This window comes from Monodon monoceros, unplaced genomic scaffold, assembly GCF_005190385.1.
Source record: "Monodon monoceros isolate NGI ecotype Baffin Bay Population unplaced genomic scaffold, NGI_Narwhal_1 Super_Scaffold_22, whole genome shotgun sequence".
In the NCBI taxonomy this organism is placed as follows: domain Eukaryota; kingdom Metazoa; phylum Chordata; class Mammalia; order Artiodactyla; family Monodontidae; genus Monodon; species Monodon monoceros.
The window spans coordinates 115,570,029-115,593,520 of NW_021703779.1; the positions used below are offsets into that span (position 1 = coordinate 115,570,029).

Sequence of the window (23,492 nt, forward strand, 5' to 3'; positions counted from 1 at the left end):
CTTTTCTTAGTTTTCATGCCCTTGTTTATATCAGAAATAACTTCCACACCACAGTTTACATAAATATTGGCTTCACAAAATCTTCCATTGCTTTTCCTTAATTTTCTTTTCCTAAAGAGTAAGGCTCAGTTAGTAGAGCTACCACCAAAAGCGTTTTAATTGAATGAGCAGTCTATAAAGTAATCAGTGGTCATGCTGAGGGCAGTCCCATTTATGGCTTGTCTGCTTGCTTGTAATTTAAAAAAAAAAAAACCAACAGCACTTTCTGGGAGATTCTTTCTTCAAGTCTCTGAGATATTCTCTTTGTTCTAGGACATCAACCATTTTCACATCCCCATACCTGTAAAGTCACGTATCTATAGAAGAGTCAATTCTCTATTTTTAGCGGTGCTAATGGTCAATTTTCACACAATAGAGCAACCTGACCAAACAGTGACCTGAAACAGCATGTTGAGACAGATGACATGCAGACTTTCTGTTACAATCCAAAATACTGGCTGTTAAAAGCTATATGTGGTAACAGTCAAATCCGGGCTGTTTAAAGATGGCAACCACAGCACAACTTTGGGAGAGTTATTTTCAGCTCAGCTTCAGATAGACATTGAATTCTTGCTCTGGGACAATGGAGCGAGCTCTTTTATGAGCCAAGGTTGACATTTCAACTGATTGATACATATTTCTTGAGCCCTTGCCATGGCTGTCAAAGTGACTGAATTGTTTGATTGAGTCAGAAGGCAAAAGCCAGGTTTTAAAGCACAAATTAAATTTATGAAGTGAAAAACTAAAATGAAAATGCCTGGGCGAACAAAGCTGAGATACCTTAAAAATTCCCCCAAACAGTGTGTCCAAAGAGCAGGCTGAAGGACAGCCAGCCACAGCAAGGGGCAGCGAGAGTCATGGTGCATATGGTCTCCAAAAGGGATGGGGAGATGTGGGCAGATCGCCAGGCATTCTGTCTGTTTTCTCCCGCAGCCACTGGCTCTCTTAGAGGGGAAAAATGGATACCTCTATTCTCTTTGGCAGACAGGCATTAATCAACTGGTAAATATGAAATGCCTACCGTGTATAGTATTCTCTAGGTGCTGTAAGAAGGGGATACAAAGAAATATGTAATACGAGCTCCAGGCTCTAGCTGCTTAGTTAGGGAGTGAAGATACCTCTGCATAACAATCCTACACTAAAAGTTTGTGCCATGTGCCAAATGAGAGGTATACCTTATGAAGGTTATGGAAGTTTGTAGTTCTCCATCTGTTTGGACCATTTCCACCTTCCTTCCCTGACTTCACAAGCTAAGGCAAGTCCTTTCAGTGTAGGCTTTCCCAGAACCTCCACTTTCCTTCCTAGTCCTTTTTTGGAGTAACTCTGTGATTATTTTGTTTCTTGCCACCTCCTTCTATAACTGTAATTAACATGAAAGACCAGGGCATTTTCCTGCTCAACATTTTCCTGTATCTTCAGTATTTAGCACATTGCTTAGTTTCCCTCTCATGTAACGTAGCATGTTTTTTGATATTTATTTTTAGTTAACTTTAATTGAATATGATTTACATACAATAAGCTAAATTCATTCAACGTACAGGTTTTGATAGATGCATACATCCACAACCAAGATACAGGCCATTTGCATCACCTCCAAAAGTTCCCTTGAGCCTCTTTGCAATCCAGCACTACCTCTGATCCTGGCTGCAGGCAACCACTAATGCTTTTGTCCACACTTTTTAGAATTTCTACAAAATTTCATTTTCTAGAATTTCGAGAGTTTCATATACATGAAATTATACAGCATGTACCCTTGTATCAAGCTTCTTTCATTCAGCATAATGATTTTTTAAAATAAAATTATTTATTTATTTTTGGCTGCGTTGGGTCTTCGTTGCTGCGTGCAGGCTTTCTCTAGTTGCGGCGAGCGGGGGCGACTCTTCGTTGCGGTGTGCGGGCTTCTCATTGCGGTGACTTCTCTTGTTGTGGAGCACAGGCTCTAGGTGCGTGGGCCTCAGTAGTTGCAGCACACAGGCTCAGTAGTTGCAGCTCACGGGCTCTAGAACACAGGCTCAGTAGTTGTGGCACACGGGCTTAGTTGCTCCGCAGCACGTGGGATCTTCCCGGACCAGGGATTGAACCTGTGTTCCCTGCATTGGCAGGCGGATTCTTAACCACTGTGCCAACAGGGAAGTCCCCAGCATAGTGATTTTTGAGAATCCTTCATGTTATTGTGTTGCCACAATAATTTTTATGCATCTTACAACAGTATTTTCTGACAAAGAATGCATTTCTGTTTTATTATCATGTTTCCCTCATATATTATTTCAGTCATTTTATCATGGCAAATGAACAAGTGTGTTCCAAGTAGTGTGTGAAATTTTGTAGTTTGTTAATAAGTGAGAATCCTCAACAAAGGCTGCACATTTTCATCATTGTTAAATGAACTTGGGTAAAGTATTGGAACGAGGATCACATGATTTTATACATTTGAAACTCTGGAGTTAACTTTTTTTTTTGGCTCTTTGTCATGTCTATGAGATGGTCATTGTTTTCACCTTGTAATATAGCTAAGCGCTTGTACCAGGACTAGGAAATGTGTCAGATCTGCCAATTATTTGTCATTCATTTCTGCTTATGTTATTTATATAAGCCCCAAAGCTGAGTTTCCTTGAAGGAATATTTTTAAGTGACTTATCAATTTTTCAAAAAGTTTCTTTATTTCCAGCTAGATTTTTGAAAATCCACAAGTTGACTTTTCCGGGCTCACAGAAACTGAAATTAGTTGGAATCAGGAGAAAGTGAAAGGATGAGCAAGGGCATCACCTTAAGGCCCTTTGTGGGGTGGAACGCCTTGCTTTCCTTGGGACACCTTGCCTCCCTTATGCAATAGATGGTCATGTAAATACCAAGGGAGGGTGCCAGTATATATGCATGTATTCAATGTCAATAGTTTTTTCTTTATTACTATTTGAGCTAAAATATATAAATAGAACATCCCTCATTTTGAAGACCATTGCTAGGCAGTGGAGAGTTATTGAGACTTGGTGAGCAGAGGAGTGACATAATAAAAACGGGTATTATCATTATATTAACTCAGTGCTACTATACAGAATGTGTCGCAAAGAGCAGTGACTGGTGGCAAGAGGAATAGTTAGAGGTTGTGTTTGTTTTTACTTCCATTTATTTATTTATTTTGGCTGCATAGGGTCTTTGTTGCTGTGCAGTCTTTCTCTAATTGCAGCGAGCAGGGGCTACCCTTCGTTGCGGTGCGCGGGCTTCTCATTGCGGTGGCTTCTCTTGTTGCTGAGCACGGGCTCTAGGGCGCATGGGCTTCAGTCGTTGTGGCATGCAGGCTCAGTAGTTGTGGCTCGCAGGCTCAGTAGTTGTGGCGCACAGGCTTAGTTGCTCCACGGCATGTGGGATCTTCCTGGACCAGGGCTCAAACCCATGTCCCCTGTAATAGCAGGCAGATTCTTAACCACTGCACTACCAGGGAAGTCCCTTCCATTTATTTTTTAGTTAATATATTTAAATAATATACACTCAAAGGACAATATATAAAGGAATAAAGAGGATAAAGTCCTCTTCCTCTCAACTTTCAGACCAACTCCTTAGCTAACTGTTAATAGTTTCTTGTGCATCCTTCTGGATGGTTTCTATGTGGATACAACATATGCACGCGTGCCTAGACTTGTCTATTTGCGTAAATGTGACTAACTGTTCACACTTTTGTGAACATTGATTTTTCATTTAACAATATACCTTAGACATCTTCCCACACGTGTAAATAGAGAACCACCTGATTCCTTTTCAGGGCTACTGAGTATTCCACTACATGGATATGCCATGGTTTGTAAAACAGCTCTCTTTTTTTCCCCTATTTTTATCCTTATTAGAAAAAACTCCAGTGGCCATATGTGTACATATGTCTTGCATAGGGTTATTTTTAGAAGCAAAATTTGCTGAGTAGAAGCACATATCGGTTCCTATTGTTGCATAACACACTGCTCAGTCAAACACTAGCTGTTTGTTCGTTCATGATTTCCTGGGTTGGCAACTTGGACAGGGCTCAGGGGGCGTGGCTTATCTCTGCTCCCCACGATGCCAGATGGACCCACTCACGCATTTTCAGTCTGTTTGTGGGTTGTCTGCTCCTAGATGTCCCTCTCCCCTGTCAGGGGCCTCAGCATTAAGGACTGGGATGCCTGGACCCCTCTTTCTCACCTCATGATCTCTCTCTCCGTGTGGTGTCTCATCCTCAGAATTCGCCCGGGATGATTCACAAGGTTGTAGTGATACAAGCGAGTGAGAACAGAAGCTGAAAAGCTTCTTAAGGCCTAGAGTTGGAAGTCACACAATTTTTTTTATACATTTATTTATTTGTTTGTTTGTTTGTTTTTGGCTGCATTGGGTCTTCGTTGCTGTGCGCGGGCATTCTCTAGTTGCAGCGAAGCGAGCAGGGGCTACTCTTCGTTGCGGTGCATGGGCTTCTCATTGCGGTGGCTTCTCTTATTGTGGAGCACGGGCTCTAGGTGCGTGGGCTTCAGTAGTTGTGGCACGCAGGCTCTAGAGCACAGGCTCAGTAGTTGCGGTGCACGGGCTTAGTTGCTCCACGGCATGTGGGATCTTCCTGGACCAGGGCTCAAACCCATGTCCCCTGCTTTGGCAGGCAGATTCTTAACCACTGCACCACTAGGGAAGTCCGGAAGTCACACAATATTAATTCTACCACATTCTATTGGTCAGAGAAAACTCATAGCATCCCAGACTAAAGGAGTGGGAAGATAAGTCACCTTTTGATGGAAGTTGCAACAATGTTACACGACAATGACACCTGTGTACAGAGATGGAAGAAGATGTTTAACCATCATTGTAAACAATTTTTGTAAACAATGCTCCCCAAAGAATGTGGACATTTTAATTTTGATATATCTTTTCAATTAGGAGAATATTGTAATATTCAGATCACTGTAGAATAATAATGCAAGAATGATACAAGACACATTGTAAAGGAACTCACTAACTGATTAGATATGAGGTGCTAGGCAAGAATAGAAGATTCTTTTAATGTTGTTCAGAACTAGGTCTCTAACGTCATTGACGAAGTTTAGAATATTAGGACTGGGGGAGACCATAGGACTAATTTGTTCCAACCCCATCTAATGTTGAGATTCCCTCTTCAAACACATTCCTAACGTACTTGAGCACCTCCATTTGTAGGCACATCTCTGTCTCCTAGGATAGCCCATTCCTTTTTTGAAGAGTCCTGCTAAATGGGTCTCTCCTGATTTGAGCCAAATATTGCTTCCCTCCTCAGTCCTGCTGTTAATCTGTAGAGGCCAGAGAATGATTGCATTCATCCTTTGCCATAAGGGCTTCAACAACTGAAGTTCACTACTGTGTCCTCCTTTAGTCTTTTCTTCTCTTGATTAAACTTGCCCAGGTCCTTCTCCCATTCCCCATATCACGTAACTTCCAGAATTGTCATCCTCTCTAAGGAGAGCAGAATTTGGATATGTTCCTCATCATCAATCTCTCTCAAACTACAGTGTCCAGAACAGAACACAGTTCACAAGGATGGCCTGACTAGCATATAACAAAGCAGAGCCATTAACTCTTTTTCTTGGACATGTCATTTTGGTTAATAAAACCAAGGCTGCACTAGCTTTTTGGGAAGCTACATCTTATACTTTACTCATTTATACTTTCAGTACTTTCAGTTTCTTTTTTTCCAAGTATACTCCTTTCAGTACTGTGCCAGGAGTCACTTGAAAAATCCTATCCTTCCAAGCCAGGAGCTTTCTGCTAATTTTCCATGCGACAATCCTTTATTTTTTAAAAAAAATAGGTTTAATAAACTCTCATTCATATTCCTACAGAGTGATATTACCAGTACTTGGCCATTCTTTTCCCAAATGATAATTTATGCATTGCACGCTTTACAAGGGAAGGGAACAAAACATGAGGTGCTCTGCAAAAAATGCTATATCTTGCTTTCTGTCCTGAGGCAATACGTATACTGGCTATTTTGTAATTTTTAAGTATAGAGGAAGCCCACTTCTCGCTGTCCCAAATGAGAAAGGAAAACTCCAATTAGACATTAAGACTAAGATGAAATAAACAGGTGATGCCAACGGAGCTTGGTTCTTCTGAGAGAGTGAAGAAGGGTGGGGTTTATACTTTTCAGCAAGAAACATTATAATTAGGATTGAAAAACCATCACAGGTCAAAACTAATTGCTCTTTAATATTATCTCTATTATCTTTTGTTGAAAAATTCTTTTTTTTTTGAGTTCAAAATCTTTCACTTGCTCCCTTATGAAAATAATCAGTTGATCAATTCAGAGCCTGGAAAGGAGAAGTATTCCCTCATCTTTGACTAAGAATTCCCCTAAAATAAGAACAGGCTTTTTCTCAACATAAATATAAAGTTTTATATTTATTTATATATCTGTATACATATAGCTGACTCACTTTGTTATACAGCAGAAACTAACACGCCATTGTAAAGCGTGTTAGACTCCAGTAAAGATGTTAAAAAATATATATTTATTTATATCAGTCAAGGTTCAGCTTTTAGATTCAGAGGAAGTGTTTAGCTTGGAAAGATCTTTAAGGCTCCTGATTATGTCACAAAAATACATTCACTGTCCTTACCAAGTTCTTGTGATGAGCAGATTTTATACATATGTTATGGATGTCCTCCTCCAAGTCATTAAAAAATTGTTGAACAGGTCAAGACCAAATTTTCAGCTCTGATGTATGACACTAGAAAGTTCCCTCCAGGATTGCAATGAGCCATAATCAGCATCTTTTGGCTACAGTAGATCGACCACAGCTGAATCCACCAAGCTCTACTGGGCATCCAGCCCATGCTTCTGTAACTCATCCAAAAGGACAACATGAAACACACCGATATCTGCTTTCCCAGTGCGATGCCATCTTTTTTCTTTCTCCCTGAATTCCTAGTTTTGAACTCAGCAAGTTTAAAGTTGTTCCACAGATTGGTGTTTATTTAACCCTTCATAAGGAAAGACATATCTAATGCAGAGATGTGTTTTTAAATGTCTGTAAAGTTCTCTAATTTAAAAATGCCAAATTCATCTATGCACCAAATAAAGTGAAGTAGCCCAATGCACACTATTCTTAGCTCAATCTGCCAAAGGACATTTGCATAATATCACAATGTACTGATTTCAGCTGTTTGTAATATCAGGCCCAGACGGAATAAGGCTAAGAAACAGAGTGGAAGTGGTGATAGATGCTACAATACTGCTTTTCATTAATGAGAAGTTTAAAGAATGACCTCTAAAAAAATAACACTTGTCAGAGCCTTAAATGGGTACTGTCCAAGGAGTATTGATTGATCTCGACTAGCCAGGAAATTAGAAAGAGGAGAGTCATAGTGGAACAATTCATCTTTGTCAATAAAAGGAATTTCTGTTTCTATTGGAAACCATCTCTCCCCTGGTTCATAGCATGCAGTCTTTAAGAACGGTATATTCTGTAGCAATTTTCATGTGTTACCTTGGAAAGTCCTCCAATTGCCATAATTACGTGTGCTTATACTTGTCACCTTAAACCACTCTTAATCACATTCACCTACCAACGTGAAGTGCCATAGAAGTGAAATGTTGACCCAATGCACCCAAGAGTTGTTTAGTATGGTAACATTGAAAATGGGGAAAAGTTGTCATTTATGTCAATGAAAAGTAAAAATTACATTCTGTTATGTTGTCTAGATGGTATTGTTTTCATTAGAATGTAAGTCCCATGAGAGCAGGGATGTTACTTTGCTCAATGACATGTCCTCAGCACCTGGCAGAGTGCCTGGCACATAGCAGACACTCAATAATATTCGTGAGATGAATAAATGGATTAATGGATAACTTCTTCAATACACATATCTACTGAATGTCTACTATGGGCAAGGCACCAGAAAACATGCTGTTGGAAGTAGTCGTTCATTTATTCAGCAAATATTGAATGCCGACTATGTCTCAGGCACTGAACTAGGTTCTAAGGGTATAACTATGGAGAAGATGGAGTGTGCCTTCTTCGGAGCTTATAGCCCAATGACAAGTAGCCAGGAGTAAAAGATAGATTCTCTGCTCTTGGGAGCTAGCTATTTAAAAAATCAAGTTGGGGAGGCAAGACATAAACATAAGAAAGTTAAATAATGAAGAATTTAACCTATATAACACAAAGACTATCATCCTTCGTTAATGTATGGTTCCAAGGCTTACAGACTCCACCTGCAACTAAGTTCATGTCCAGTTTTTTTTCTTTTCCTTTACGAGGGCTTCACACTATTTTATTTTCATTTATCATTTTTTCTTTCCTGCATACTATAAACCCCCGACCAAACAGGAAGCAAAATAAAGTGTGATACATCTTGTTTACTTTAAAACATCACAACCTTTCTGCCTACACCACCAAAAGCAATCATACTTCAAAGTCCGTTGGCTGTATCATCTCAGCACTTTTAATTTAGATGTAGTTACATTTGCATAACAGTTTAGCTGTGAATTTGGCAGGAAATCTCTGAAGAGTTATTTTGGTTCTACAGAGAGCGTGCCCAATGTCTAATAAGCAGATCTCCTGTGCAGTATTGCATTTTTATCTTCACAAAAAAAGTACCCTGGAGGCTCATACCTTGGCAAAAGCTTTTTTTGCTAACCAATAATATGATTAGCAGCATTGTTTTTCCTGAGAGTGATAATGTGGTAAAGCCTGTTGAGTTTTTGAAACCATAGTAACGATACAGGAGAAACTCAATGAAAGTGATATTTTAAAATTTTTGTACGGTTTACTTTTCTGATTATAAAAGAAATGCATATTCATAGTTATATATTTGGAAGATACAGAAAAATAGAGAGAGGATAAAAATCACTCATAATCCTACCACCTGAAGCTAAACAGTTTAATATATTGGAGTAAGTTGTTCTAGTTATTTTTTTTCGCTCTGTGTGTGTGTGTGTGTGTGTGTGTGTGTGTGTGTGTGACAAACTCAGAAGTGTATGCTACAGGCCAAGGGCAAAAAAACACGTTATCTCACATGTGCTTCTGACTGATTATTAGAGACTACTCATGGACTAAAGCGGATTCTAAGGCAAGGACACCGTGAGGATTAATAATGGCTGCCTTCTTTCCTTCATTCTTTCATCCTTTGTTTCCTTTTTAAAAATTTTTTTTTTAATTACAGAAAATTTCAAGCGTAAAACAGAATAAGCAAAATAATGGGAAACCCCATGTACCCATTACCTAGCTTCCACAACTATCAACATTCTGCCATTTTTGTTTCATCTATATCTCCCGCCCAATTCCCAAGCTACTTGATTATTACATTTGTACACTTCTTTTATTGGTAAGAATGGCATATGTTAAAATGTACGTATTTCAACTGCACAATTTTGAAAAATGGATACATCCATGTAATCTACACCCATGTCCAGAGTTCCCTTTGCAATCAATCCTGCCCCTCCTCCACGGGCAACCAGAATTCTGGCTCATCTAGAACTTCATATACATATCCAAATACATATACATAAACTTATACACAGACATAAACATATACATGTACATAAACATAAACATATACAGTATGTTCTCTTTTGTTCTTCATTCAGCATAGTACCTGTGAGATCCATCCATGTGATTGTGTGTTTCAGAAGTTCGTTTTGGTTTTTGCTGAATGTATGAAGATACAATGGTTTGTTTATCCATTTTTCTGAGCTATTTCCAGTTTGGGCTCTTATGAATAAAAGTGATGTAAACATTCTGGTGCACATTGTGTGTGTGCTTGTGTGTGTGGGTGGGTAGATATAATTTTATTTTTCTTGAATAAATACCCAGAAGAAGAATGGCTGGGTCACAAAGCAGGACTATGTTAGTTTTATAAGAAACGGTCAGACTTTTTTCCAAAGTGGTTGTAACCTTTTCCCACATCACCAACAATGTAGGAAAGTTCTAGTTGTTCTACATTCTCACACACATTACGTATTATCAACCATTCCAGAGAGTATGTTAGTGTTACATGCTGGTCCAGTCATCAGGATGACCTAACACCCACACTTCTAGGTTAAGGTCGCAATGTCTATGGTGTCGCGAGGGCTGCTTCCTGACCAGCTAGCGGCTGCGTTATGGAGACAGGGTTGGCGGGAATAAGCACCGGTGACGGTGTCTTGAAAGGCTCAGGCCAGCTGAACGATCAAGCTAGGTCTACAGAGCAAACCATCATGCTGGAAATAGAAGCTGTCAGAACTCTTGTGGGCTTAGGAAGCATGCACCCTCCTGCCGCACGGAAACCAAGCCACACTTCCCTGAGAGCCACGTGGACCACCGCGCGCACGAAAAGCGCTCTGCCCAGCACCTGAGCTTGTCCACGCAGGTTCTCCTCTCTGCCATTCTCTAATACATGAGCTCCAGCCACCAGCAACGGCAGGATTTGGAGGGCAGTGGCCGACAACTCGCAGCTCAGTCACCTCTTTGAAGATGACACCAATTCTCAGGTTCGTGAAATGTTGTATCGCAGGAAGGACAGCTGGTGCCTGGGCCCCAGCGCCCGGAAGGAGTCCCACATGGCCTCATCCAGCGCCAAAACCTCTCACGGCAGAAGAAGCCCTGTGCTGCTAACACCTGTCCAGGTTATTCAAGAATTTAAATCCGTGGGCGTGCTTGTGGCTCCTGTCACCTGTAATCCTACTAACTTGAAGGTGTGTGTGAGGCATCCAAGAGAAGATGATTCCACAGAGAGCTGGAGGGATAGAGGATGTGGTCAGTGGGGTGGGGGGGCTTGAATCAGGGGTTCCAGAGGAGCGGTTTCCAATGGTAACGGTGAGGGGAGTGACCCCGGCGGGGGGACTACCGGGTTGAGGTGGTGGGGAAAGAGGACTCCCTCATTGGCTCTGAGAAAGTAAGGGCTTGACACCAGGAAGTCGGCTGCGTGCATTGTAGGCACAGTTGACTTCCCAGAGTGATGGTGGTAGCTGAGGCGGAGCTGAACATGATGACTAGGCTACAGAAGGCCCCATTCGTAGTGGGCAAATGTCTACAGGTCAGAAGGGGACAGCAATGGGGATGGGGAGCAGAGGGCTGCACAGCAATTGGCATGAACTTGGGGCAGAGACTTACACAGGAAGATTGAGGAGTGATGGAAGAAATATTGGTTTGGCCAAAAAGTTTGTTTGGGTTTTTCTGTAACATCTTATGGTCATGCTGATTTCATTGATTATTTATACCCTGCCTCATTCCCAAAAAAGGGCTCGAAGCAGGGATTATTGGTTAGATAGTGCCATGATTCTTTCTGTGGAATATATCCTTCGGTCCTCTCTTGTGAAAACATAAATAGGAATATTACATATAAGCCACTCTCTGGCCTTAAGGCATGCAATTCAAGCAGTTCTTAATGATTATTAAATATTAATGAATGGATTTATTTCTTTTTCAAACTTTTTGCGTGCTGTCTGTCTTGCGGGATTTTAGTTCCCTGACCAGGGATTGAACCTGGTCATGGTGGTGAAAGAGCTGAGTACTAACCACTGGACCGCCAGGGAACTCCCCATGAATAGATTTATTTGTTAATGTATTCCATTGTAAATACAACGATTAATCTCATTCTCAGATGAAACACCAATAAGTCTAATGATCTTATATTTGATAGAGCACCATAGAATTATCGGTAGTTGAATAACTGTTTTAAAAAGTATAAGTATATTCTACGTAAATTCTGTTCCAAGTGGTGAACTCAAAAGAAAATACATAGGAGGGGTGGGGGAAGGAAGCATTGGGAGTTTGGGGTTAGCAGAAGCCAACTATTATATAGAGACTGCATAAACAACGAGGTCCTACTGTATAGCCCAGGGAGCTATATACAATATCCTGTGATAAACCGTAATGGAAAAAAATATAAAAAAGAATGCATGTATATGTATAACTGAATCACTGTGCTGTACAGCAGAAATTAACACAACATTGTAAATCAACTATACTTCAATTAAAAAAAAAGAAAATACAATTCTTAGAAACACTTTCATGCCCTGTATTAAGTTAAAAATAGCTGTCGAATTACATGGTGAGGAAATCTGAGATTCATTTTTATGAACAGTAACTATTCACCCTCCCCTGTGAGTGTCAACATTTGAGGTTTTCACTTGACCATCGGATGCTCAAAGACAACCCTCTGCTGCTTCTGGGCCTTTTCATAGAGGGCTGGTAAGAGGCTGTCCAGATAACCTGAATAACAGAATTAGATGGGCTGGGTTCAAGATAGCAGTTCACCACTTACTGGCCATGTGATCTTGGACATCCATTTATTCCCTCTAAACATGTTTCCTCATCTGTAAAATGGGAATAATAAGAGTTCCTTCATCTTTGGGTTTTCACAAGGATTAAGGCAATGTTTGCCTGTAAACTGCAGTTTAGCACAGTGCCTAGCACAGAGGACCCTTAACGAGTAGCTACATGCAGCTTCTTCCATAAATACTAGACGTTTAGGCGTGCTTCCCTAAGGTGCAGCTGGGTCCAGTTCTCACATGATGACTGGATGCTTGGGCCACTGGCTCTGAAAACCATACCCTGCTAAACGTCGTGGAGAGACAAAGGAGTGCGATGAAGGTAAGTCAGAGTTAGAACAGAGAACTAGACGGTCCAGACACAGGTCTCCTCTTGTCTCCCCACTGCCTGGTGATCTACTCTCTCTCTCTGCTTTCCACCACTTGTCCAAGCAGAAGGACCCATCTTGGCCTTTGCCTGCTACACAGCAGTCTCCTGAGAATAAAAGAAATAGTATTAGGATTGGCTTTACAGCTCTTTGCAATATGTGCTTGTTATAGAGCCAAGAAACCTTTCTTGCCACATAATTTCATTAAACACCATACTCATAGATCACTCATTGTCCAGATGTTCACACCACAAACTTGTGATTCGTTATAGGCACCCATGAAGCCCTCCTAGCATTAGCCAAGCCCAACCCTTACTCTGCTCTTCGTTGCAGTTGACAAGCAGGCCTGTGCCCAATAACTGCCTGTGGAGATTCACCTTCAAGACTGCTACCACCACCCCATCCCAAAATGAAGTATCTGTTTGTCCAGGGCATTGGTTTCTCATATTATGGTGCCCTTCAGCCTACAGTGAATGCCTCTATGGTGGGTAATGCCAGGAAATTAATCATTATACTAAGAACATAGCATGTTGGCTAAATAGCTAATTTTTTAAAACTGCTTTTTTGACCTATAGTTGTTGCTTGTAGCACAAAACATAATCTCCTGGATATGTCACTGAGCAACACAACAAAGGATATTAATGGTGTCAAGAAGCCATAGCTGGTGGGTAAACCATGTCAAGGTTAGCGATTCTCTGTGGCCAGGTCATCAGTCCTTACAGTCCATGAAGCGGCCAAGAAGTACTCCTGTAAGGAGGCAGGCTTCTGAGGTCTTTCAGACACCCTTTGATTTCTGTGGTGAAGCTTGGAAGCTGAGCATTTAGGAGCTCATGTTGGAAAGCCCTCTGGGGAGTCACATAGGTGTGGGAGAATCAGCAATACTACCATGCCTTTAAGGAATTATGTTTCAGCTATGCTTGTGGTTTTTACAGGAAACCTGGAGACCATGAGAAACATAGCATCTGGCCTAGAGCCTGCCTATTCATTTCCTAAATGGTATCTTGTGAGGAGGAGAACTTTTTAATTTTTATGAAATATAATTTTTCAATATTTAATCTTACTTTCTGTTAATATGGTGAATTATGTAGAATATTTTTACCTTATATTGCTAGGATAATTCCACTCAGTCATGAAGTAATTTATATTTTACATATTGCTAGATACAATTGCTAATACTTGATACAATATTTTTGGATTTGTGCTTCCCTTATTGGAATGCCTTTGACAAGTTTTAGTATCAGGGTTATTCTATTTTCTGAAAGACCTTGTGTAAAATTGTTATTATTTCTTTTTGAGATGTTCAATAGAATTTACCAGTGAAATAATTTGAGCCTGGGGTTTTGTTTGCATAGATGTTTCTAATAATAATTTCAATTACTTTGACACATATAAGGCTATTCAGATTTTCTATTTCATCTTGTATCAGTTTTGACTGTTTTGTTTTTCAAGTGCATTTTATCTCGTTTGTCTAATGTATTGGCATAATATTTCCCTTTTGACATCTGTAGAATCTATAGGGATATCTGCTCCTTCATTCCTAATACTGGTTGTTTGGTTTTATTCTCTCTCTCTTTTTTTTTTTTTTGGTCTGTCTTGCTAGGGTTTCATCGATTTTATTAACCTCTTAAAAAAACCAACATTTGACTTAGTACGATTTTTATGTTGTTTTTATATTTTTCATTTCATTGATGTCTGGTCTTATCTTGATAATTTCCTTTCTACTAACTTTGGATTCAGTTTGGTATTATTTTTTCTAGGATCATAAGATAGAAATGTAACAATTATTTTTACCCATTCTTTTTCTGTAATATAAGCATTTATTATGAATTAATTCCAAGCATGCTTTAGCTGCCAATAACAAAGTTTGCTATTTCGTATTTCCATTTTCTTTCCATTTGAAATATTATCTACTTTCCCTTTTGATTTATTTGTGCCATGAGTTATTTAGAAACATGTCGTTTTATTTCCAAATAATTAGAGCTTTTCTAGCTTTATTATTGTAATTGATATCTAATGTAATTTCATTGCAATCAGAAAAGTAAACTCTCAAAACAAACTTCTGAAATGTATTAAAACTTGATTTATGTCCTTGTATATGGTCTATGTTGGTGTACATTCCATACGTATGTAAAAAGAAAGGAGGATGTATATTCTGCAGTTGTTTGGTGTTGTATTTTATAAATGCCAATTTGGTTAAAGTGGTTGATAGTGTTCTACAAATCTTCTGTATGCTTACTTATTTTCTGTCTAGCTCTATCAGTTATTGAGATGGGGTGTTTATTTCTGATTATGTTTGTGTGTTTATCTTTTTCTCTCTTTAATATAGACAAATTTGTTTCATTGACATTTTTGGCTGTGTTTTAGGCACACGTAGAGTTAGAATTTTTATGTCCTCCTAATGTATTGTTTATTATCATTAAGAAATGCCCCTCTTTCTCTCTAATAAAACTATTTATTTTGAACTGTATTTAGTATAGTCACTCTGGATTTCTTATAGTATTATTTATATATTATTTTCCATCTTTTAGCTTTCAACCTATTTGTGAATGTTCATTTAAAGTTCATTTTTTGTAGATATAGGTAGGTCCACCTGTTGTTTTGTCTGTTTAAACTATATTTTTTACATTTCGCCCCAGCTTTATTGAGATATTATTGTCATATAATGTACATAAGTTCAAGGTTTACAACATGATTTGATACACATATATATTACAAAATTATTACCACCATAAGGTAACACCTCCATCCCCTCATATAACTACCACTTCTTTTCTGTGGGGAGAATATTTAAGATCTACTCTCTTAACAATTTTCAAATATATAATACAGTATTGTTAATTATAGTCACCATGCTGTGTATCAGATCTCCAGAACTTAGTCATATTTTATTTAGTTGGGAGTTTGTATATTTGACCAACATCTCTCCATTTTCCCTACCCCCCAGCCCCTGCAAACACCACTCTACTCTCTATGAGTTCAGCTTTTTCAGATTCTGCATATAAGTAAGAATATACAGTATTTGTCTTTCTCTGTCTGACTTATTTAATGTAGCATAATGCCCTCAAGATTCATCCATGTTGTCGCAAAGAGCAGGATTTCCTTCTTTTTTGTGGCCGAATAATATTCTAGTGTGTGTGTGTGTGTGTGTGTGTGTGTGTGTGTGGTAAATGTGATATATATATATATATATATATATATATATATATATATATCTCACATTTTCCTTATCAATTCATCCATCAGTGGACATTTAGGTTGTTTCCATGTCTTAGCTATTGTGAATAATGCTGCAATGAATGTGGTATGGATATTTCTTTGAGACAGTGTTTTCATTTCCTTCAGATGTACACCCAGAAGTGTGATTGCTGAATCACATCGTATTTCTATTTTTAGTTTTCTGAGGAACCTCCATACCATACCAATTTCCATTCCCACCAACAGTGCAAGAGGGTTCCCTTTCCTCCACACCCTCATCAGCACTTATCTCTTGTCTTTTTGACAACAGCCATTCTGACTGGTGTGAGGTGACATCTCATTGTGGGTTTGATTTGCACTTCCCTGATGATTAGTGATGTTGAGCAACTTTTCATGTACCAGTTGGCCATTCATATATCTTCTTTAGAAAAACATCTATTCAAGTCCTTTGCCCATTTTTGAATCAGATTGGTTAGGTTTTTGGTTTTGGGTTTTTGCTTTTTTTTTGCTATTGAATTGTATGAGTCCGTTGCATGTTTTAGATATTAACCCCCTATCAGAGAGATGGCTTGCAAATATTTTCTCCCATTCTATAGGTTGCCTTTTTATTTTTCTGATTTCTTTTGTTGTACAGAGCTCTTTAGTTTGATATCATCCCACTTGTTCATTTTTGCATTTGTTGCTTGCACTTTTGGTGTCATATCTAAAAAATCTTTGCCAAGACCAATATTAAGGAGCCTTTAAGCCTTATTAGAGTGTCCTTTACTCAAGATTTAGTATATCTCCTCTGCTATGGTGCTATCTTCCTGACAACTCTACCGTATGCCCTTTGTGAGATGAAGTTTTTCACTCTGGCTGGTGAGAACACAGAATATTCCCATCCCTATGGGAGCTTTGGAAATTGTTCAGCCTAATGGTTTACAGTGATTCTATTTCCTGTGCCTGGTAGTTTCCTCTCATGCATGCACAGGAGTAATAAGCCTAAGACTCAAGGGAACACTTCTGCAGACCTCTGGAGTTTTCTCTCTGCAGCTTTCTCCTCTCTGGTACTCTGTCCCATGATTACCAGCTGCTTAGGCCTCCCTGAATCTTGTTCTTTGACTTTTCAAATTCAGGCTGTGTTTGGGTCCCCCCTCACTCTGCGCTGTAGCTTGAAAACACCTCCCAGCAATAAGTTGGGGCAATTGGGGGGAGCACCTCATTTATTTCTTTTCTCTTTATGATAATAGTCCTGTGCTTCCTGTTGTCCAGCCTGAAAACAATTGATTCATTTATTTATCCAGTTTTATAGTTGCTTAAGCCAGGAGAGGAAATCTGATCCTGATCACTCTACTGTGGATGACTGTAGAACTCTGTGACAAATTTCATGGCTTCTTATTTCGTGTTGATCTTTTTTTAAAAAATTTTTTTTTTTTTTGCGGTACACAGACCTCTCACTGTTGTGGCCTCTCCTGCTGCGGAGCACAGGCTCAGCGGCCATGGCTCACAGGCCCAGCCGCTCCATGGCACGTGGGATCCTCCCGGACCGGGGCACGAACCCATGTCCCCTGCATCGGCAGGCGGACTCTCAACCACTGCACCACCAGGTAAGCCCTCGTGTTGATCTTTTAAAGCTTTTCTTTTCTTTCTTTAAGTACAGCAAGCGTAGCTCTTTTATAGTTGATTACACATTGTTCCAATTTCCCAGGTCTTTGTGGATTATGATTTTTCTATTGTTGTATAACAAGTTACTACAAATTTAGTCACTTAAATCAACAACCAATTACCAGCTCACAGTTCTGCCTGTCAGAAATTCAGGCAGAATTCTTTGCTTGGGGTTTCACAGATCTAAAATCCAGGATTTGGGCTGGCTGCATGCTCATGTGTAGCTGAGAGTCTTCTTCCAAGCTGACATTGTGACAGAATTAAATTTCTTGCAGTTGTAGGACTGAGTTCGCAGTTTCCGTGTTGACTGTCAGCTGGGGGGCGCTCTTGTTCCCAGATACTGTCTGCATCCCTTGCCACGTGGCCTTCTCCATCTTCAGAGCCAGCAACAGAGATTCTCCCTTGTGCCAAATCCCTCTCATGCTTCAAATCTCTTCATCAGAAAGAGTCCAGTAAATTATCCTCTGTAGGCCTGATTAAGTCAGGCCCACTGAGGATAATCTCCTTATCTTAAAGTCAGCTGATTTGAGACCTTAATTATGTCTGCAAAATCCCACTACAGCACACCTAGATTAATGTTTGATTGAATAACTAGGGCAGGAATCTTGGGGACTTAGAATTTTGTCTACCGCATTTGGTATGTTTCCATTGCCTATAGTTTCGCTTGATTCTTGCTCATGGTGTCCTGTTTCCTAATGTATCTAGTTCTAGTTGCCTGTTTTCTTGATATTTTATTAGAAGCTTTATTAACAGGAATTATATGAGGCCTAGAATGATAGCTTCCTCCTCCAGAGGACTTTTTGTTTGCTTACAGGAGGGGCCTGTGGGCATTACTTTTCCAGGAACACCTTAATACAAATTTAAGGTGTGTGTTTGTCCAGACCACCCAAGACCATTCGTGGTCTGGTTTACTTCTGGTTCACCTCTACCCTGAGGATATAACCCTTTGGTGTGGCAACTTAAGAGTGGCTGGTAATTTATTCAGTCTTTTCCCCGCTACGAGGACCCTGGGATTTGATCACTGTCCTCCTCATGCCAGGATGTTGCCCAAAATGCAGGGCTGTTTTTTCAGGTCAGTTTCACAGTTGTTTCTCTCACAGTGGAAAATACACTCAGAGCCAATGTGGCTCTGAGTGTTGGGATTCCCTCTTCGTTCTCCTCCTAGATTTTGGTTATTTCTCTAGTTCTTTTGTGCTTTAATAATATGTTTTATATTGCATCTAACTTGTTTTAGATGTACTCTATAGAAGATTATTCTGATTGTCTAGCTGCCAGTTATAGAAGTGGATGCTATCTCCATTGTTTTCTAGTTTTAATGTTATTTTTAAGGAACTTGATGCCATTTTGATTCCTGTTCCCTTGTATGTGACCAGTTATTTTTTTCTCCATGGAACATTTTAGGACCCAGCTCTGGTTTTGTATAATTTCATGATGATGTGCCTAGTATGGGTAATTTTTCCCATTGTGCTGAGCACTTAGTGAGTTCTTTTGATCTGGAAACTCATATCCTTCAGTTCCAGGAAGTTGTCTAATATACTTTGTAATTTCCTTGTCTATGATTTTACTATTCTCCCTTTCTAAAACTTTAAGTAATTGGATGTTTGGCTTCTTGTAATGATCCTCTAATTTTCTTGTCTTTATTCCCTTGTATTCCCTTTATTCCCCTTTTCTCTTTTTCTTCTATTTCACTGAGATTTGCTCAAATTTATCTTCCAATCTTTCATTAAATTTTCACATCAGCAATTACATATTTAATTTCTGAGAGCTCTACCTTGTTTTCAGAATATTCCTTTAAAATACCATCCTGTTTGGGGCTTCCCTGTTGGCACAGTGGTTGAGAGTCCGCCTGCCTATGCAGGGGACACGGTTTCGTGCCCCAGTCCACGAAGATCCCACGTGCCGTGGAGCGGCTGGGCCCGTGAGCCATGGCCGCTGAGCCTGCGCGTCCAGAGCCTGTGCTCCACAACGGGAGAGGCCACAACAGTAAGAGGCCGCAAAAACAAACAAACAAACAAAAAAAACCGTCCTGTTTATGCTCAGTGATGGGATTTTCTCTGATTATCAGGGGATATAAATTACAATGTCATTTAAAGTTTTCTTTTATTCACTGCATTATCTCTATTTCCTCCAAGTTCTTTACTTTTGTTCATTCTGAACTCTGTTGTTAATATTAGAGTCTTTGCTTGAATGTGTAGTGATTATTTGCTATCCATTCATATTTATTAGTGAGTTACTAAAAATCTCACTGGAATTTCTACATTTGGGGAACAAGACTTTCTGTATGTGAAATGACCATGAATCAGGAACCTGACTCTTGGTGGGAGACAGCTAAGTGTGTGTGTGTGTGTGTGTAGCATTTTGTTTAGGCCAGTTTTCACAAAGAGGATTTCTCTGATCTCTAATCTTTGGGGCCCCTGTTTTGGGAGCCAACAGAGAAAACGGGGCTGTGGACTCTCAATGTTCAATATGAAAACTTGTAACTAATTCCCTTATTTTCAGTATAGAACCTTACTTCAGGCCTCATCAGTTCAATCTGGTATCCTCCAGTCCAAAATCCCTCCTGTCATTTCACTCTTTTGTCTTTTCTCTATATATTTGCTTCATTCTTGTAGTGACAAAGTGACTTTCTCTGAAATCTCTTAGATTTCCCTCTTCCATATCATTTACTTGCATGAGGCTGTGGTATATCATGGCGGCAACTCCCAGCCAGCATTCTATTATATTTTTTTTCAATCATATAAGTGTTCCAGTGTATCGATGTTTCAAATTCAAGTTCTTAGGAAAAAGAATCAAATTAACCCAACTTAGACCAGGGGTTCCATTTTGGTCATATCAGCTGCAAGAGGGGAAAGCAGGTCATCTACAGCTTATAGAAACCTTTTAAAACTTCTATATAGCAGAAAAACGTCATAAACAAAATTAAAAGGCAAAGTACAAACTGGGAAAAAATTTGCAATCCATATAAGAGACAAAGGGTTAATAGATGCATAGATGAGGAGACAATACATACGAATAGAACTAAAATAAACACCTGATAGCAGAAAAATGGGTAAAGGGCTTGAAAATGCCATTCACACTAGTGACAAGTAAATATATGGGAAAACATTCAACACCAAACAGTAATAAAAGCAATAAAATTTAAACAGAAAAGTTTTTACCTATGACATAAAAAGGAATAATGATATTCAGGATTAATGGTAGCCCATGTAAGTAGTCACCCTCAGACACTGCTGATAAATTTGTAAATTGAAATTGGTATAATCTTTCTTGAGGCTTTTTGGTATCATATCTAAAAGGAATTAGAAGGAAGCATTCCTGGAGCGCTTGGTGTGCTGGGCACTTGGGCAGAGGCTGGGGGTTGGCTGCAGGGAGCTGGGGGGCGTGGGATGCTGACAGTATGCAGCTCTGAGGCCCGGTATGGGGCCCCAGGGACCTGAGGTGAGGTACCCAACCAACCACGATGGGGCACCAGTGCCGAGGCTCTCAGTGGGCTTTAGACCACCCTTCCCTTTGCTGAGAGTGCTCCTGGGGAGTCTGAGGACCTCACAGTCAAGGCCTTGCCCTTAGGATCTGCTAAGCCAAAGGTCCCATTGACTGCATCAATCATCATGGCAGGCACTTCACCTGGATAATCACATTTAACCCTCACAAATCCATGGAGTGAGTGCTACTATTACCGTGGGTCTTGCAGAAGATGTCAATATTACTTTTGAAGATCAACAAGAGATAATTTTGCATGGACTGACTAGAAGAACAGAGCTAAAGGAAGAAATAGAAGTGATAAAGCAACAATTCCAAAAGCTAGAAGATGCTCGTGATGACATCACGCTGCCAGATGACTACTTAATGACACCTTATCCAATTGGTGATGCTTTCACTAGCCGTTTTCAAGAAGAAACACCATAAATGGTAGAAGAAACATTTGCAAGAGGAAAATGACATCTTAGAATTCATAGTGGAATCAAATCAGCAAGTGTGAGCAGATTGGAAAGTTCAATTACATGCCAAAATTAGGATCAACATAAACCTCAAAGCTGATGAGCATTAAAAGTTCTATACCTTTTGTTTTGGCCATGCCACGTGGCATGCAGGATCTTACTTCCCCAGCCAGGGCCCGAATCCGGGCCCCTTGCAGTGGAAGCATAGAGTCCTAACCACTGGACCACCAGGGAATTCCCAATATACTTTAAAATTTTTATTTAATACATCCAAATATTGTTTAAAACGAAAAAATAAGCATTTCTTTTGACCCAGCAATTTCACTTCTAAAAACTGCATCCTAAGAAAAATAAACATAGATGTATATTAAAAGCGACACGTGTTCAACAGAATATTACTGACAATAGAGAAAAACAGTAAACAACCTTAATGTCCAACAATAGGAGACCGGTTAAAGATATGTATGGCACATGCATGCAATGGAATAATGGAATATAATATGTATACTGTATATAATAATGGAATATATTTATTCACTATGTACATACATATTTATTAACATTCATGTTCTGAACATATTTAATGACATGAATTATGTCATTTTAAACCTAAAAGCAAGTTACAAAATTTTATATATCTAACATGCTCTTATTTTTGTAAAAAATAGAATAGTGCATAAAAACGAAAGGCTATATATACATTCTCAAGCTAATAATAGTTATCTGTGACATTAGGAGTCATTTTACTTTTTTCTTTGTAGTTTTTTTAATTTTCAGAAATTCCACAGTGAACACATATCCCTTCTGTAAATATGAAAAACAAGTAAATGTTATTTTATGTATTAAATAAAGAGATCTTGTATTGTGGAACAATTTATTGGTTACTTCAAAGCACAGGGGGTCTTACAATAGGCAAACGCTTGTCCAATTTTCAGGTCTGTACAGACCTGGAATTTCTGTGCTAAAGGGCAAGTAGTAAATAAGAGATAATATGCCTTCCTGTCTTCTTGCGGGGAGGCCAGGCTACCCTGTTACATGGGGAAATGGGGAGACGGCTGCTGATGGGGAACTGATCATTTTTTCAGTGCTCAATCGGTCTCTCTCTCTCTCTTTTTTTTTTTTTTTTTTTTTTTGGCCACGCCGCATGGCATGCAGGATCTTAGTTCCCCCACCAGGGATTGAACCCGTGCCCCCTACATTGGGAGAGTGGAGTCTTAACCACTGGACCAACAGGGAAGTCACTCAATCAGTCTTATAATTGGTAGAAATTCTTTCCAGAGTCTGTCAGTAGGTTGTCTCTCAATCTTACTTTTCACTGCTGCTGAGTTTTCATCTTTTTATGTGCATTTTAGAGGGAAATTGTATGAGACTGCAATAGATATGCTAGCCAGAAATCCTTTTAAAACTAAATGTATAGGAAGAATTCTCTCTCTTGATCTACAACTTTCTTGTCATATATGTGATGGTACCTTAAGTGGGCCTTTTTTCTTTTATAATATTGCTTCACAGAGACCAGTAATTCCTCCCACTTCATCATCACTCTAGGAAACTGGGCATGGATTCCTGACATATTGGGGGGAATTGTCTTGTTTTTTGTATTTATCCCGGATCTCTGAAACAGAGGACCTGTAACCCACTCCCAGATGCAGAAGAAAGGAATGCGACAGGCAGGGACTGGGTTCTGGGAACAACGAGGTTTGTCATTTCCAAAGATCACCTCTGGGGGCTGAGGCTGCTTTGGCTCTGGTTTTCTGAATCGTGACTGAGATCTTTTCTGAAACGGGAACATTATTAGGAGCCCAAGTTGAAGGCCCTGGAATCAGTTCTGCTCTCTTGGTCTGCAGGAAATCCAGACACCTTGTAGTTGTTAACGTGTTTGGGGTAAAATCACCCTGAAAGTTTGATTACACCTATATAGAAATTAAAGTGGCTGCAAGAAAAAAAATAACTGTACACAGATCCCACTTCTGGCATATCATGTGTTGATAAAACCACTCTTCGAAATTTTTTGCTAAAGTGGTAATAAAATGGATGGACAAAATGGCTAGTTACATGCGGCTTTTATAGAGATTG

The 23,492-nt window shown here is 39.5% G+C and overlaps 1 pseudogene; it reads left to right on the forward strand.

The window, feature by feature from the left end:
• The first annotated feature begins 10,501 nt into the window (after positions 1-10,501).
• On the forward strand, positions 10,502-21,529 carry LOC114905902 (annotated as a pseudogene).
• The last annotated feature ends 1,963 nt before the right edge of the window (positions 21,530-23,492 follow it).